This window comes from Pristiophorus japonicus, chromosome 11, assembly GCF_044704955.1.
Source record: "Pristiophorus japonicus isolate sPriJap1 chromosome 11, sPriJap1.hap1, whole genome shotgun sequence".
In the NCBI taxonomy this organism is placed as follows: domain Eukaryota; kingdom Metazoa; phylum Chordata; class Chondrichthyes; family Pristiophoridae; genus Pristiophorus; species Pristiophorus japonicus.
Genome location: NC_091987.1, coordinates 75,168,842 through 75,182,525, shown reverse-complemented (window position 1 = coordinate 75,182,525; position 13,684 = coordinate 75,168,842). Strand labels below are relative to the sequence as shown.

General features: G+C 47.5%; 1 protein-coding gene across 6 annotated transcripts in view; it reads left to right on the top strand.

Annotated features, from left to right (window-relative positions):
• The first annotated feature begins 3,428 nt into the window (after positions 1–3,428).
• The window catches only part of LOC139276089 (F-box only protein 40-like), a 38,660-nt gene continuing 28,404 nt past the window's right edge, over positions 3,429–13,684 (top strand). For 3 of the 6 annotated variants that reach the window (XR_011595808.1, XR_011595809.1, XM_070893558.1), the window contains exon 1: positions 3,429–3,517. The gene's annotated coding sequence lies outside the window, so the exon portion shown is untranslated. Of the gene's footprint in view, positions 3,518–8,538; positions 8,599–13,684 lie in introns of those variants that run through there. The other 3 variants (XM_070893562.1, XM_070893561.1, XM_070893560.1) reach the window with 3 other exon arrangements.

Genomic DNA, 13,684 nt, shown 5'->3' with positions numbered 1-13,684 from the left:
AGGAAAGACGTTCACGAAGCTGGATCTGACTTCAGCCTACATGACGCAGGAACTGGAGGAATCATCGAAGGCCCTCACCTGCATCAACACGCACAAAGGTCTTTTTGTTTATAACAGATGCCCATTTGGAATCCGATCAGCGCAGCGATATTCCAGAGAAACATGGAAAGTTTACTGAAGTCAGTCCCGCACACCGTGGTCTTCCAGGACGACATCTTGGTCACAGGTCGGAATACAGTCGAGCACCTGCAGAACCTGGAGGAGGTTCTTAGTCGACTCAACCGCGTAGGGCTCAGGTTAAAACGCCCGAAGTGCATTTTCCTGTCGCCTGAAGTGGAGTTCCTGGGAAGGAGGATTGCGGCGGACGACATCAGGCCCACCAACGCGAAGACGGAGGCAATCGAGAATGCACCGAGGCCACAGAATGTGACGGAGCTGCGGTCGTTTCTGGGACTCTTGAACTACTTTGGTAACTTCTTACCGGGTCTCAGCATCCTGCTAGAACCACTGCATGTCTTACTACGAAAAGGGGGCGAATGGGTTTGGGGCAAAAGCCAAGAAAATGCCTTTGTAAAAGCGAGAAAATTGTTATGCTCAAACAAATTGCTTGTGTTGTATGATCCATGTAAGCGTTTGGTACTAGCATGTGATGCATCGGGTGTGTATTGCAACAAGCTAATGATTTCAGGAAACTGCAACCGGTTGTTTATGCATCCAGGAGTCTGTCTAAGGCTGAGAGAGCCTACAACATGATTGAGAAAGAAGCGTTAGCGTGTGTCTATGGGGTAAAGAAAATGTATCAATACCTGTTTGGGCTAAAATTTGAATTGGAAACTGACCATAATCCACTTATATCCCTGTTTTCCGAGAGTAAAGGGATAAATACCAACGCATTGGCCCGCATCCAGAGATGGCCGCTCACGTTGTCCGCATACAACTAAGCCATCCGCCACAGGCCAGGCACAGAAAACTGCGCTGATGCTCTCAGTAAGCTGCCATTGCCCACCACGGGAGTGGAAATGGCGCAGCCCGCAGATCTAGCCATGTTTATCGAAGCATTTGAGAGTGAGCAATCACCCGTCACTGCCCGGCAGATCAAAACCTGGACAAGCCAGGACCCCTTATTATCTCCAGTCAAAAGCTGTGTGCTTCATGGGAGCTGGTCCAGTGTCCCAGTGGAAATGCAGGAAGAGATAAAGCCGTTCCAGTGGTGCAAAGATGAAATGTCTATACAGGCAGACTGCCTTCTGTGGGGCAATCGAGTAGTGGTCCCCAAGAAGGGCAGAGACACCTTCATCAATGACCTCCACAGTACCCACCCAGGCATTGTAATGATGAAAGCAATAGCCAGATCTCACGTGTGGTGGCCCGGTATCGATGCGGACTTAGAGTCCTGCGTTCACAGATATAATACATGCTCGCAGTTAAGTAATGTACCCAGGGAGGCACCGCTAAGTTTATGGTCTTGGCCCTCCAAACCGTGGTCTAGAGTACACGTCAACTATGCAGGCCCGTTCTTGGGTAAAATGTTCCTTGTGGTTGTAGACGCGTACTCCAAGTGGATTGAATGTGAGATAATATCAGCTAGCATGTCCGCTGCCACTACTGAAAGCCTGCCACACACGGCTTACCCGATGTCCTGGTGAACGACAACGGGCCATGTTTTACCAGTGCTGAGTTCAAAGAATTCATGACCCGTAACGGGATCAAACATGTCACATCTGCCCCGTTTAAACCAGCGTCCAATGGTCAGGCAGAGAGAGCAGTGCAAACCATCAAGCAAGGCTTGAAGAGGGTAACTGAAGGCTCACTGCAGTCTCACCTATCCTGAGTCCTGCTTAGCTATCGCACGAGACCCCACTCACTCACTGGGATCCCATCTGCTGAACTGCTCATGAAAAGAGCACTTAAGACAAGGTTCTCGTTAGTTCACCCTGATCTACATGAACAGGAAGAGAGCAGGCGGCTTCAACAAAGTGCATACCATGATAGCGCAAATGTGTCACGCGAGATTGAAATCAATGATCCTGTATTTGTATTAAATTATGGACTAGGTCCCAAGTGGCTTCCTGGCACTGCCATGGCCAAAGAGGGGAGCAGGGTGTTTCGGGTCAAACTTTCAAATGGACTCATTCATCGGAAACACTTGGACAATGCAAACTCAGATTCACAGACTATACTGAGCAACCCACCTTGGACCCTACCTTTTTTGATCCCCGAACATACACACCAGTGGCAGTCGGCACCACGGTTGACCACGAAGCAGAACCCATCATCCACAGGGCCCAACACACCAGGCAGCCCAGCAGGGCCAGCTGCACAGCAGCCCAGCGAGGGCCCAACAAATGATTCAACAACACCAGCTTTCACACCGAGACGATCATCCAGGGTAAAAAGGGCCCCAGATCGACTCACATTGTAAATAGTTACACTATTGACTTTGGTGGGGGGGTGGGGGAGTGTTGTTATATTTGTGGATTTGTATTGACACTGTACAGCCACCAGAGGGCTCATCCCCTGGAGTCCCAAGGGATCCCATAATCCCTTGGGAGCACGTATTTAAGGAGGCTTCACAGGTTGGAGAGGCACTCTGGAGACCTGCAATAAAAGACTAAGGTCACACTTTACTTTGAGCTCACCTCGTTCAGTCTGATTCTTTCTCCATACACAACAGGTAACAGCTAATTTTTGTTTGCCTACTTGCTGTGAAGCTTTAAAGTCTCCCTCCTTCCTCCCAAAGCAGCCACACCACACCCATCCATGCCTTCAGTCCCTCTGAGCTCCCTCTCTGTCTCCTGTTCTGCACATGTCATGGTGACTCTTGACCTTCAGAATCATGGAAATCGAGCATTGCCATGCCGTTGCTAAGGATGGCCACACTTTATGGCGGAAGGTCAAAAAAATTTAACGCTACCGCCCATTTGATATCGCTCGCAGTAACGCCCATTTTCAAAGATGTTCTAGGTGTTTTGAGAATGGGCGAGAAGCCGCTGATCTGAAAACCCTTTTTGACCGCCCACACTGGAAATAATGCCCATTTTGGGGCGATAAGCACAAAAGTGGAGGTTCTAGCCCTTTATCGCCACACATTCCAGGCAAAGTATTGGGAGAGGCATAGGATAGCTGGTTGGTGTTAAATCATGCAAATCAATGTCGGCATCAGCCAGTGAAGGTGGCATGTGTCTTAAAGCAGATAATTTGACCTATCCTTCAGCTGGTGAATAACAGAAAACCATATAAATTAAGAATGGGCAAGTCATTTCTAAGTAATTAAAATGCAAAATGGCATTTTATAATTGCCTAACTAATCTATAAAAGGGAGTTGGTTTAGGACCAACACAATTCTATTTGTGGTATAGCAGAAGCAAGTAATCTGCCCTTTCTAGTTGTCATGTAACCTGTATTTGACCTAGTTTCTTTTCTTCAGCTTGTGTTGATGACGCTACTGTGGAAAATAAATGAAGATATTGTTCATCTAAAGAACAAGAAGATGAGTGTGCAAGAGGCCAATGAACAGGTATGGAAATAATTAATGGTGGAAAATGTTAAGAGAATAAATATGTGTAAAATATCTGTATTATAATGTCAGAAGTATTTGTCTGCTAATGATAACTATTCTTTGTTTTATTCCTTCCTGGGATGTGGGCATCGCTGGCAAGGCCAGCATTTATTGCCCATCCTTAATTGCCCTTGAGAAGGTGGTGGTGAGCTGTCTTCTTGAACCGCTGCTGTCCTTGAGATGAAAGTACTCCCACAGTGCTGTTAGGGCAGGGGGGGGATTCAGGATTTTGACCCAGCAACAATGAAGGAACGGCAATATATTTCCAAGTAAGGATGGTGTGTGACTTGGAGGGGAACGTGCAGGTGATGGTGTTCCCATGTGCCTGCTGCCCTTGTCCTTCTAGGTGGTAGAGGTCACAAGTTTGGGAGATGCTGTTGAAGAAATCTTGGCGAGTTGCTGCAGTGCACCTTCAGATGGTGCACACTACAGTCACGGTGCGCCGGTGGTGGAGCGAGTGAATGTTTAAGGTGGTGGATGGGGTGCCGATCAAGCGGGTTGCTTTGTCCTGGATGGTGTCGAGCCTATTGAGTGTTGTTAGAACTGCACTCATCCAGACAACTGGAGATTATTCAATCATACTCCGGACTTGTGCCTTGTAGAAGGTGTAAAGGCTTTGGGGAGTCAGGAGGTGAGACACTCGTCACAGAATACCCAATCACTGACCTGCTCTTGTAGCAGCAGTATTTATGTGGCTGGTCCAGTTATGTTTCTGGTCAATGGTGGCCGCTAGGATTTGATGGCGGGTGATTCGATGATTCTATGATGGTGCAGGTGCAGCATCCCGAATCCGGAACCCTCGGGACCGAGGCCATTCCGGACTTTGCATTTTGCCGGACTTTGGAACGTCTTTCTGACGTCACGAATCCGGAAACACTCGAGCACAGGTTCGGGTATTTACGGATTTCGGAACGTCAGAAAGGGGCGGGGGGGGGGGGGGGGGTTAGGGGGGGTGTCGCCGAAGAGCTATTCGGGTCGCCGGCCCCGTCGATGAGGTCGCCGGGTGGGGCCCCGCCGCCGTGGAAGTGTTTGGGTGGGGCTCCGCCGCCGAGGAAGTGTTTGGGCGGGCTGGCGAGGAGGCCCCGAGGTTGGGCGGCGAGGAGCGGTGCGGCGAGGTCCGAGGTCGGGCGGTGAGGCGAGGCCCGAGGTCAGGTGGTGAGGGGCGGTGAGGCGAGGCCTGAGGTCGGGCGGTGAGGAGAGGCCCGAGGTCGGGCAGCGAGGGGCGGTGAGGCGAGGTCGGGCAACGGCGAAGGGTGGTGTGACGAGGCCTGAGGTCGGGCAACGGCGAGGGGTGGTGTGATGAGGCCTGAGGTCGGGCAACGGCGAGGGGTGGTGTGATGAGGCCTGAGGTCGGACGGCGGCGAGGGGCAGTGCTGTGAGGTCCGAGGTCGGGCAGTGGCGAGAGATGGTGTGGCGAGGTGAGGTCTGAGATCGAGCAGCGGCGGCACCTCGCGGTCGGCAGGGTCCGGATTCCGGAACATTTTACGGCTTCTGGACGACCCTGCCACCAATTGGTCCGGATTCCGGAACATTCTGGATTCCGGAACTCCTGATTTTGGACGCTGCACCTGTAATGCCATTGAATATCAAGGGGCTGTGGTTATAATTTCTCTTGTTGGAGTTGGTCATTGCCTGGCACATGTGTGGTACAAATGTTACTTGCCACTTATCAGCCCAATCCTGAATGTTGTCCACGTCTTGCGGCACGCAGTGATAGACTGCTTCATTATCTGAGGAGTTGCAAATGGTACCGAACACTGCAATCATTAGCGAACATCACCATTTTTTACCTTTTGATGGGAGGGAAGGTCATTGATGAAGCAGCTGAAAATCGGTCCGGATTCCAGAACATTCTGGATTCCAGAACTCCGGATTTTGGACGCTGCACCTGTAATGCCATTGAATGTTAAGGGGCTGTGGTTATATTTTCTCTTGTTGGAGATGGTCATTGTCTGGCACATGTGTGGTACAAATGTTACTTGCCACTTATGAGCCCAGTCCTGGGCCTAGGACACTGCCCTGAGGAACTCCTGCAGCGACGTCCTGGGGCTGGGATGATTGACTTCCAGCAGCCACAACCATCTTACTTTGTGCTAGGTATGACACTAGCCAGTGGAGACTTTTCCCCCTGATTCTCAGTACTTTAATTTTACTCGGGCTCCTTGATGCCATACTCGGTCAAATGCTGTCTTGATGTCAAGGGCAGTCACTCTCACCTCAGCTCTGGAATCCATGTTTGGACCAAGGTTGTAATGAGTTATGGAGCCGAGTGGTCCTGTCAATTTTCCACTTTGTCGGGTAGAAGCCAGTGTTGTAGCTGTACTGGAACAACTTGGCTAGTGGCATGGCTAGTTCTGAAGCACAAATCTTCAGCAGTACAACCGGGCCGTTTCGGTGTCCATAGCCTTTGCAGTATGCAGTTCGCTGAGCTGTAGGAAAAACATAAAGACAAAGTATTATTTAAATGGTGATAGCTTGGGAAATGTCGATGTACAAAGGGACCTGGATGTCCTTGTACACCAGTCATTGAAAGCAAGCATGCAGGTGCAGCAAGCAGTTAGGAAGGCAAATGGTAAGTTGGCCTTCATTGCAAGAGGATTTGAGTACAGGAGCAAGGATGTCTTACTATAGTTATACAGGGCCTTGGTGAGACTGCACCTGGAGTATTGTGTGCAGTTTTGGTCTCCTTACCTAAGAAAGGATATACTTGCCATAGAACGAGTACAGCGAAGGTTCACCAGACTGATTCCTGGGATGGCAGGACTGTCATATGAGGAGAGATTGGGTCGACTAGGCCTGTATTCAGTAGAGTTTAGAAGAATGAGAGGGGATCTCATTGCAACGTATAAAATTCTGTCGGGGTTGGACAAACTGGATGCAGGGAGGATGTTTCCCCTGGCTGGGAAGCCTAGAACAAGGAGTCACAGTCTCAGGATACAGGTAGGAAATTTAGGACCGAGATGAGGAGAAATGTTTTCACTCAGAGGGTGGTGAACCTGTGGAATTCTCTACCACAGAAGGCTGTGGAGGCCAAGTCACTGGATATATTTAAGAAGAAGATAGATAGATTTCTAGACAAAAGGCATCAAGGGGTATAGGGAAAAAGCGGGTATATGGGGTTAAGATAGAGGATCAGCCATGATCATATTGAATGGCTCGAAGGGCCAAATGGCCTACTACTGCTCCTATTTTTTGTTTCTTGATATCACGTGGAGTGAATCGATTGGGCTGAAGACTGGTTTATGCATGTAGTCCTGTGTTATAGCTTCACCAGGTTGGCACCTCATTTGTAAGTACACCTGGTGCTGCTCCTGACATGCTCTTCTACACTTCTCATTGAACCCTTAGCTTGATGGTAATGGTAGGGTGAGGAATATGATGGGCCATGAGGTTACAGATTGTGGTAGAATTCAATTCTGTGACTGCTGATGGCCCACAGCGCCTCATGGATACCCAGTTTTGAGCTGAAAGATCTGTTCTGAATCTATCCCATTTAGCATGGTGGTAGTGGCACACAACACGATGGAGGGTGTCCTCAGTGCGAAGGTGGGACTTTACCTCCAGAAGGACTGCATGCTGGTCACACCCACCATGGACAGATACATCTGTGAAAGGTAGATTAGTGATGACGAGGTCAGGTAGGTTTTACCCCCGTGTTGGTTTTTCCATTATCTGCCACAGGCCCCAGTCTGGCAGCTATGTCCTTTGGGACAGCAGTGGTGCTACCGAGCCACTCTCGGTGATGAGAATTGATGTCCCCCCACCCAGAGTACATTCTGTGCCCTTGCTACCCTCAGTGCTTCTTCCAGTTGGTGTTCAGTCACTCAGGGTCAGTAGGAAGTTTCCATGCCCATGTTTGACCTGATGAGACTTCAATGTACAACCATTACTAGTGAGTCTGTCCTGCCGGTGGGACAGGATATACCCAGGGATAATGATGGAGGAGTCTGGGACATTGGCTGAAAGGTATGATTCTATGAGTAGAGTTGTAGACTATGTCAGGCCGTTGCTTGACTAATTCCAATTTTGGCACAAGTCTCCAGATGTTAGTGCAGGCATGTTTTTGTCTAGGTGCCTAGGTAGATGCCGGGTGATCCGTCTGGTTTTATTATTATTGCTATTGTTTTTTTGGAGCGGTTTGTTACAGAGGGCAGTGGGCAGTTAAGAGTCAACAACATTACTGAAGTCACATAGGCCAGGCCAGGTAAGGACAACAGATTTAATTCCTTAAAGTACATTAGTAAACCAGTAGTTCATGCTTTTTGTTTTATTTAATTAACTGAATTAAAATTCCCCAGCTGCCATGCTGGGATTTGAACTTGCGTCTCTGGATCATTAGCTTAGGCCTGTGGATTACTAATCCAGTAACATAGCCACTATGCTACCATACCTTCCCCACCAGCAAGCAATTAGGAATGTAAGTTCAATCCTACACAATACTGGATTGATTTTTGAGTCACTATGCAATACTTTCACTTTCACTACTCCTGTAACCAGCTCAAAGCATTGGCGGAAGCTGGGGATCAGATCTGTAAAGTAGTAGGTAGTGAATGACAACTGGGCTCTCATAGCTAAACAACCAAAATGAAAATACTTTTCCATAATCAGCTCTTGTTTGTATATATGGTAGCGGTACTGCATAATGCTTTCAGAAAAAAATTATTGTTCTAAGAGTTTGACATTTCATTGCCTAATGCCTCCAGTATTGTTACTTGAAATGCAGAAATTACTCTGAACATGTACTGCTCTTTAACTTAAGTGGGAGACATTTCTTATTCAATATGTTGAGTAATGACTGAGACTTTGTCATTTAACAAGATACAAAATAGCAATGTTTTGGGCATTAATGTTTTTTTGGGCTGGTAGGATCCCAAGTATCACTTACCTCATTCCAGAAGCTCTGATTCGGTTTATTTTTAATACCATCACATTTATCTAAATATAAATGTGACCTCTTCGTGAGCCGGGCATGTGCAGTATTCAGATCTGAGCAAGGAGGACTAAACTCAACAACAAAATTTTTCTCGGTATCATTCAAAGTAAGTTTGGATTTGTTTCCAGCACTGCTTTAACTCTCATTTTGTTTTTGTGAAGGTTAGCCTTAAAAATGTGTGCTGCATATTAAGTTGATCATTCAGCAAAAGCATTGAATGGTCTGCGAATACTGTTAGAGTGAATGGATCTTGTGATCTGGAAAAACCTCAATAACAAAACACAACTGGATCCATAATGGTGTACGAAGCCTTTATCAAAGATAGTCTGCAAGTTGGTGAAATCTGTTTGAAAAATAAAAAAGATTTTTATTGCTATATCTCCTTTTTTAAATGCCCCGCTTCAAAGGCATAAGTATAAAATATTTATAGGCATTTGTGTGTGTGCGTAAATTCACCAAGCATTCAACGTGCAGTACTCCAAAAGTGATAGTTTGTTCCTTTTCTTGATTGGCACTTAAAATGAAATTTTTATAAGATCCTTTAATCCTTAAGCCTTATGGGTCAGATGGAGTCTCATAGTTGTGAGTTTTTTTTACTGCAGTGCCTGTATAATGGAAATCAATCTGTAACAACCAACAATAGCTCCTAAAATATGGTTAGAAAGCTCAGCATTAGGCAATGAAATGTTGCATGTAACAAATAAGGAGAAGTGCTCATGTTTACTAGGGCTTTGACGAAAGCAGGTATGGCCATGCTTTCAAAGCTGAAGGAAGAAATTGCATACTGATCAAAAAAGTGTTAAATCTAGTATACTAAAGAATATTTTTACTAATTGATATTCTCACTAACCACAAGTATTGCATACAAGATATTTTGATTATTAATGTGATTTGGTATGTTTTCCTCAGTAGCACAATTGCCAGAACCTCGGCAAAAGTGGAAAACTTCACTATGCCCACCTACATTAGCACAAACCATACTGAAGTTTTCACTTTGAATATTGTGGGCAAATCTGAGCATTGTCAGTGCTTTTCATTGGAAGCTCTTCAACTTGGGGGTAGGAAATTGCTTTCTGCTGCAGGACTTAAATTCCTGTAGCAGCTTAAAGGGTGAGGGATTAAGGTTCAGGGTGCCAAATTGGAGCAAGTTCTCTCTTCCAGCCTCCAAGCAATTGAGACTGGGTTACAGATAAATAAATCTCAGGGCTTCACTGATCTCATTTGGACTGCTAAATCTATTATCTCGCCGATCAGTGGCCATGCAGTTGCAAGCATTGCTTTTGAAATGAAAGTAGGACTATCTCAGTCTATTTTTTCTGGTGTCGTGTATTGGCAGGTGGATGCTACGTGCCTTCTGTGCTGCCAGACCAGCCTGTCCACACTTTTTTTAGATGAAGAAGAGGAGTAACAAAGAAACTGCCATATTCACAATGGAAGGTCTATTGGGCTGTCTTTAGAATTGAGAAGCAGGCTATGAGGAATTTGCAGATACAAAGATAGATGGTAAATCAGTTGCCAGAGTTGAAAAGTAGCTGCTCGGCCATTTCGATCAACTTCAGCTTTTCCCTTTGCACCTAGTAATGCTGCAAGCCTGTTTCATAGGATTACATAGGATATACGGCACAGAAACAGGCCATTCGGCCCAACCAGTCCACACTGGCGTTTATGCTCTACTCGAGCCTCCTCCTGTCTTTCCTCATCTAAATCTATCAGTAAATCTTTCATATAAGTGTGCTTGATGGTCAGCGTAAATCAGGTGATAATGATGGTGAATGGGACATAGGATGTTACCCTATCATTACTACCTCATTTTAGGGAGGGTACTTCCGCTGTCAGCCATAAATGATGACGACAAATTGGATGGGCAAAATGAGCAAAGATCTGGTGTAAAGGATCCACAACCATTGAAATACCGCCCAAGAATCAGGCAGCAAGGAAGAAAATCCAGGCTACTTAGTTTCCAATGTTTTACTTAAAATCTGGATTATATACCCTCTAATACACATTTCTACCTCTTGCTCATTCTCACTCTCATTCCCTCCTTTCTAATTCTTTTCTCTTTTTCCCATTGATTCTTTCTCTAATTTACTTTATATTTTATTATTTTTCATTTATTCCCCTCTCTTTCATTCTCTTATTCTCTTTCTAATTCTCTTATCCTTCTTGTTACTTTCTCTGATTTTATCTTTCTCATTTTGCCCTCATTCCGTAACTTACTCATTGCTTCTCTTCCTCATTCTCTCTGTCATGTATTCAACCAGCATTGTAACCCATGTATAAACTGATCTAAGTTGTACACTGTGAGAACACTGACCACTAGGTGGGAGACACTCTTAACCTGGACCTTCAGGTATAAAAGAGGAAGCTCCACCCACCTTTATCACTTGAGTGCTAAGGAATAAAGGACAGGTCACAGACTGACCTTCTCTCAAGCATGGGCCTCGTGTGCATTTATACTGTATAGTAAGGACATATCAATGGCGACAAGAAACTGGGATTTAAACCACGCGAGCATGGCCACTAGCAGAACAGACGAGAGGTACTGTGTTAAGGAATGGTTGGGACAGAGATTCAACATTGTTAAAGCAGCACACAGTTCTCCAGGCAGACAAGGGCAGTCGGGCATGCCCCAACATGTAGTCGAACCCAGAGGGGGAGTTCGACAGAGACAATGGCAAGCTGAACAGCGATTCACGCCATTGCAAGGGACAATGCGGCCAGTAATGGGGCCATCAACACCTGTTAATGGTGCACTCAAGGATAATAACAGGGGCAGTCAGGGACGATCGACTGGCAAGGGACTTTTTGTTTCAAACCGCAACTCATGCTGGAGGCGTGGAGGCACACACTCAGCCGGAGTTTGCAGAGATGAGCAAAATACCTGCAGAAATTGCAGAAATGGACACTGGGGGAAATCGCTGGAAGCTGACGTTCAGCGAGTTCGTGTGGAGCACGTATACAGTTCATACACCAGGACGCCACCAATAATGATGAAAGTACTCCTCAATGGCATCCCAGTATTAATGGAGTTAGACACGGGTGCCAGCCAGTCCCTAATGGGTATCAAACAGTTCGAAAAGTTGTGGGCATCCAAGGCCAGGAGGCCAAAATTATCGCCGATTGACGCACAGCTACGGACTTACACAAAGCAGATCATTCCGGTGCTTGGCAGCGCCACGGTAGTCGTGACCCACAAAGATTCGGAGAACAGACTGCCACTCTGGATTGTCCCAAGGGACGGTCCCGCACTACTGGGGAGGAGTTGGCTTGCTGTCATGAACTGGAAATGTAGCGATGTCAATGCAATTTCCTCTGTGGAGCGAGTATCATGCTCACAGATCCTGGACAAATTTGACTCATTATTTCAACCCGGCATTGGCACTTTCATGGGGGCCAAGGTAGTGATTCACATAAACCCGGCGCCAGGCCAGTACACCACAAGGCCAGAGTGGTGCCGTACGTGATGCGGGAAAAGATAGAAGGCGAATTGGACCGCCTGCTGAGGGAAGGCATCATCTCGCCAGTCGAATTCAGTGACTGGGCGAGCCCGATTGTGCCGGTGCTCAAGGCGAATGGGTCGGTCAGGATATGTGCCGATTACAAGGCCACCATCAATCGGGTATCACTCCAAGACCAGTACCCGCTACCGAGAGCGGAGGACCTCTTTGCGACGCTATCCAGTGGCAAACTTTTTTCAAAATTGGACCTACCTCAGCTTACATGGCCCAGGAGCTGGCGAGTGAGTCGAAGAAGCTGACCACCATCACGATAACACAAGGGGTTGTTTTAGTACAACAGATGTCCATTCGGGATTCGCTCGGCCACCGCGATCTTCCAACGAAATATGGAAAGCCTCCTCAAGTCGATTCCAGGGACGGTGGTTTTTCAGGACGACATCCTCATTACAGGTTACGATACTGAAGAACACCTCCACAACCTGGAGGAGGTGCTACGCAGACTGGACCGGGTAGGTCTGCGACTGAAAAAGGCAAAGTGCGTCTTCCTAGCTCCAGAGGTAGAATTCCTGGGGATGAGGGTAGCAGCAGATGGGATCAGCCCTACTGCGTCCAAGACGGAAGCGATCCAGAGAGCACCCAGACCCCGTAACACGACGGAGCTGCGTTCGTTCCTGGGGCTCCTGAACTATTTTGGTAACTTTCTTCCCAAATTGAGCATGCTGCTAGAGCCGCTACACGTGCTCCTACGCAAAGGTCGCGATTGCGTCTGGGGGGACAGCCAGGAAAGGGCTTTTAATAGAGCACGCAATTTGTTATGTTCCAACAATCTGTTCACGCTATATGACCCATGTAAGAAACTTGTGTTAACGTGCGATGCATCGTCCTATGGTGTCGGGTGTGTGTTGCAGCATGTCAATGCCAAGGGTCAGTTACAGCCGGTGGCTTATGCCTCCAGAAGTCTGTCCCAGGCAGAAAGGGGCTACAGGATGGTAGAAAAGGAGGCGCTCGCATGTGTATTTGCGGTAAAGAAAATGCACCAGTACCTGTTTGGCAGGAAATTTGAGCTGGAGACAGATCACAAACCCCTAACGTCCCTTTTGGCCGACAACAAGGCCATAAATGCAAACGCATCGGCCCGCATACAGAGGTGGGCACTCACGTTAGCTGCCTATGACTACACAATTCGGCACAGACCGGGCACCGAAAACTGCGCCGATGCACTCAGCAGGCTCCCACTAGCTACCACTGAGGGGGCTACCGAGCATGCTGCTGAGATGGTCATGGCTGTTGAAGCTTTCGGAAGCGAAGGCTTACCCGTGACAGCCCGTCAGATTAAAGTCTGGACAAATAGAGACCCGCTATTGTCTCTAGTCAAGAAATGTGTCCTGAATGGGGACTGGGCAGCCACGTACAGGGCATGCCCTGAGAAATTTAAACCATTTCACAGGCGCAAGGATGAACTCTCGATTCAGGCCGATTGCCTACTGTGGGGAAACCGCGTAGTCATGCCCCAGATGGGCAGAGAGGTGTTCATCAGAGAACTCCACAATGGGCACCCTGGCATTGTCACGATGAAGGCAATTGCCAGGTCACACGTTTGGTGGCCAGGGATAGACGCAGATCTGGAACTTTGTGTTCGCAGGTGCAACACGTGTGCCCAGCTGGGCAATGCGCCCAGGGAAGCCCCCCTTAGCCCCTGGCCCGCCAAGCCTTGGTCACGCATCCATGTGGACT